Raw genomic sequence first — 4,065 nt, 5'->3', positions numbered from 1 at the left:
GGAGTGGGTGTCATATTGTGATGGCAATAGCAGCTATATTTGACCCAAGATACAAGATAAAGATTTTAGAGTTTTACTTTCCACTAATGTATGGGTCTGAAGCTTCAAATGAGATAGAAAAAATCTGTGGAATGTGTTATGAGTTGCTTTCTGAGTATCAATCAAAGTCTAATTTGGGGCAAAAAACTTCATCCTATGGTACTTCATCAGATTCAACTCTTTTGGAGTTAAACTATGATGAACAAGATCCTCTTTCAAAGTTTGACTTATTTGTTCATAGTACCATTGGAGAAAGTCATACGAAGTCGGAGTTATATTATTACTTAGAGGAGTCTATTCTGCCAAGGAATTCAAATTTTAATGTTTTAAGTTGGTGGAAGACAAATGGTATAAAGTATTCGACTTTGTAGATGATTGTTCGTGATATCTATGCTATTCTGGTATCTACAGTTGCATCTGAGTCAGCCTTTAGCACGGGTGGTAGGGTGGTATCAAAACATCGCAGTAGGCTTCATCCAGATACTTTGGAGGCCTTAATGTGTGCTCAAAGTTGGTTATGGAAGGAAAAAGAAGGTAACCGATTTACATAATTATCAATTTTATGAATTGTTTTTTATTAAAATATTTAGTAAAGTTTTCTAATATTTTTTTTGGTGTTTTTTTTTTTTACTAGGTGATTTATCAATTCATGACTCACAACCCCAACTCACAATGATGGATGAAAATGATGATTTACTTGTGCTTTAGATTTTTTACTTAAGATGATGTTAGAGACATTTTTCTTTCTTTTTTGCTAACAATTTCTTTGTAATGTCTTTTTTTTTTTATTTTTTTCAATGTTGTTAAGCTTATGGATATATTTTAATTTTGGATATTATATTTTGGCATGTCTTATATGATGTTAATTACCATGGTTGTAACTAAGAACCACATTCTTTACAATCAAGTTCAAGACTTGCAAGGTAGAGTCCTTGTAAGGAAATGTGGGTGCAGGAACATATGCTAATTGAAGCCAACAATGCGTTGAAAAGGAAGGTACAAATTCTCAAATGAACCTGGTCTTTTATTTTAGATTGACATCCTGTGTTATAGGAAGTGGGTCTGGTCAGCCTAGTCCAAAGGCCATTAACAGGTCTTTTAAGTCCAGCTTAGTTAAAGGGGATTTAGGAATTTTGAGTTATTTTATTTTTCTTATTTTCTATGAAGCCTTTTTGTATGATGTATTTATGTTGGTTTCTAATTGCCTAAAACAGAGTTGGACTTGATATTCCAACCATTGAAGTTCGGTTTGAGCATATAATAGTGGATGCAGAAGCATATATAGGAGGCAGAGCACTACCTACAGTATTCAATTTCTCTGCTAATATGTTAGAGGTAATTGATTTTCAGATTATATTAATTTATGTATGTATACCTTATGCTCTAACATTTTAAGTTCCAAACAATCTCATGCTATGATTTTTCATTCATCCACCTATCATTTTTTTCTCTTATCATGTCCATATATTGCATATACTGTCAATGCATTGAAGAAAATGAAGTGCATTTTGTATATACTTATGTTGTGACCACATTTTATGTCTCAATCACTGCATGCTATACACCTGAGTGGGAAAAGTGGTGGAAGAACCCTAAAAATGTGGATCTGTACCAGTTTATGGGCAAGGATAATGTGTCATTCCACAATGTAAGAGTTCATCTCCTATGCCTGAATAAACAGTTCATTATTTCTTTTTATTGTAACTACAGTCACTTTATATTCATGAGATGATAGTGCGAGCTTTTAAGCACATTCTGCAGGCAATAATAGCTGTTGTTGTTATTCCTGAGAAATTGGCTATGTCAATAGGTGTTGCACTGAATCTGATGCTTGGGGTTCCTGGAAATAGAGAATTAAATCAGTCATGCAATGCTCATTCCCTTGTGTGGAGATGGTTGGAGGTATTCTTCAAGAAGCGATATGAATGGGATTTTAGCACATTAAACTAAAAAGATGTGCGGAAATTTGCAGTTCTACGGGGATTATGTCATAAGGTATTTTGGAATTGGCCTTTGTGTTCCAAAACTTTGAGCATGCCCCACATTCTTTTATATTGGATATGTGGGTTTTGTAGTTTTATGATTTTAAACATTATATCATGGGTTATTTTAAATAACTTATTTATATAAATTTGAAGAATGCTTCAGTTGTGTTGAGAGAATGGAAAAAGAATTAAGAACTTACTTAGGATATTTATATCATGGATGGGCAGCAATTATATATATATTCTTAAAAGCAAAATTAATTTCTTTCCTAGTTTAGGGAAAATCCTATCAAGAAATGAAATATATTAAAACAAATATTTGTAATGCTTAGGAAAAACTCATGGATAACAGGTCTTCTTGCTCACAGTGGAAATGAGGGCTGACGATTCTGCCTCTTTCTTTTTCAGGTGGGAATTGAGCTAGTTCCAAAGGATTTTGATATGGATTCTCCATACCCTTTCCAAAAACTTGACGTTATTAGCTTGGTACCAGTGCATAAGGTGATGAACAAACTATGCTATTTGATAGAAGAATAGAACACATTGTTTCTTATCTTGTCTTACAAATAATTAAATCATTCAATAATCTGGATTTAATTGCATTTCTTTTTCTTTTTAGCAAGCAGCATGCTCATCTGCAGATGGACGACAACTTCTAGAATCATAAAAAACAACTATAGATAAGGGAAAACTTGAAGATGCAGTCAGCTATGGGACAAAGGTATTTGATTTAAAAGTCCATCGGTTTGTCATTTCTATATGTAAACTACCAATCGGGTGCAGCAGAAAAATCTTTCTTTGCCTGTTCATTGGTAAATTAATATGCTACCTTTTGTATTTTTGTGGTTTTTGCAGGTTCTGGCAAAACTGGTCTCAGTTTGTGGTCCCTACCATCGAATGACGGCAGGAGCTTACAACCTTTTTGCTGTAGTTTTGTGTCATATGGGGGACTTCAATCAGGTCCATTACGAGTCCATTTGTCTTAGTGTTCATGGAATCTTCTCTTTCAGATTCTGCTTGGGCCCTCTAGAATCTATCATCTTTAGTTTTTTATTGGAAGTAATTCTCTAAAACATCATTTTAGTCATGTTTAAAATTTCTATCCTTTAAAGCAAATTTTGGATAAGTTACAAAAGAATCTTTAAAATTTAAGATATAAAGAAAAATATGTCCATTTCTTGAAAGAGAAACATCAATTGCTATTAGCTTCTATGAAAGTACTTTTTTTTTTTTACAGATATTTCAGTTATGTTAATTTTGAATGTCATACTGATTTAGTCTTCTAATCTCATTAACTTTTCTGCATTCCATTTATTCTCATTGTCTGGAATATGATATTCATTTTGTTTCTTCTCATAGTGATCTTTCCTATAATAATTTTACTTGGCCGGTTGATTGCCAAGAAATTCAGTAAGTAGATTTATTCATAAGCATAGCATTCAATATAGTTACTGCTTAACTTCCCTGACATGATTTTTCATCATGTGAATTAGAAATATAAATCGCTACCAAAGCTCATCTCAGAAGTACAACTTGTAAGACTCTTTTCTTCTCTTTAAGATTTGTCGTAAGTTCTAGATATAACCAGTGAACAGTAATGTTAATTGTTTGGTTTCCAACTCAAGTGAGGCAAATTTTGAGCTTATATATAAAAACAATTCAGTTTGTAATGCTAAATGAAGTAAATGAAATATAAAAACATAAGTTTCTTTTGGGTTTCTCAGTTATCTAAGTTTTTTTTTTTTTTTTAATTTCCTCGTGTTGTGGAGAACAAAATATTATTGATTCATCTTTTTTCTTTTTTTTCATTTCCTACGTCTTGCTTGTGCCCTTTTTCCTCTCTTTCCTCTGTTGTCATGGCATTGCCTTTTAATATAATGCTTTTATGTGCATGTATTATTATTATTATTATTATTGAATTTAAGAGTGTGTTCAATGTAATTTGGGTTGGAACTCTTGGATGTTGACTTAGATTTATGTTTGTGGTTTGGGCTGTGTGGTGATATAGGCAGGCAGCAGATACTTTTGGTGGGTCAGAGTT

At 32.5% G+C, this 4,065-nt stretch overlaps 1 long non-coding RNA gene across 1 annotated transcript; it reads left to right on the top strand.

Annotated features, from left to right (window-relative positions):
* The first annotated feature begins 1,951 nt into the window (after nt 1-1,951).
* On the top strand, nt 1,952-2,740 carry LOC104877334 (uncharacterized). The gene is made up of 3 exons (XR_787649.3): nt 1,952-2,034; nt 2,433-2,525; nt 2,644-2,740. It is a non-coding gene; the product is annotated as an uncharacterized LOC104877334 (long non-coding RNA).
* Nucleotides 2,741-4,065: the final 1,325 nt, after the last annotated feature.

This window comes from Vitis vinifera, chromosome 14 (genome assembly GCF_030704535.1).
Source record: "Vitis vinifera cultivar Pinot Noir 40024 chromosome 14, ASM3070453v1".
Classification (NCBI taxonomy): domain Eukaryota; kingdom Viridiplantae; phylum Streptophyta; class Magnoliopsida; order Vitales; family Vitaceae; genus Vitis; species Vitis vinifera.
This window is presented reverse-complemented; position numbering and strand designations above follow the sequence as displayed.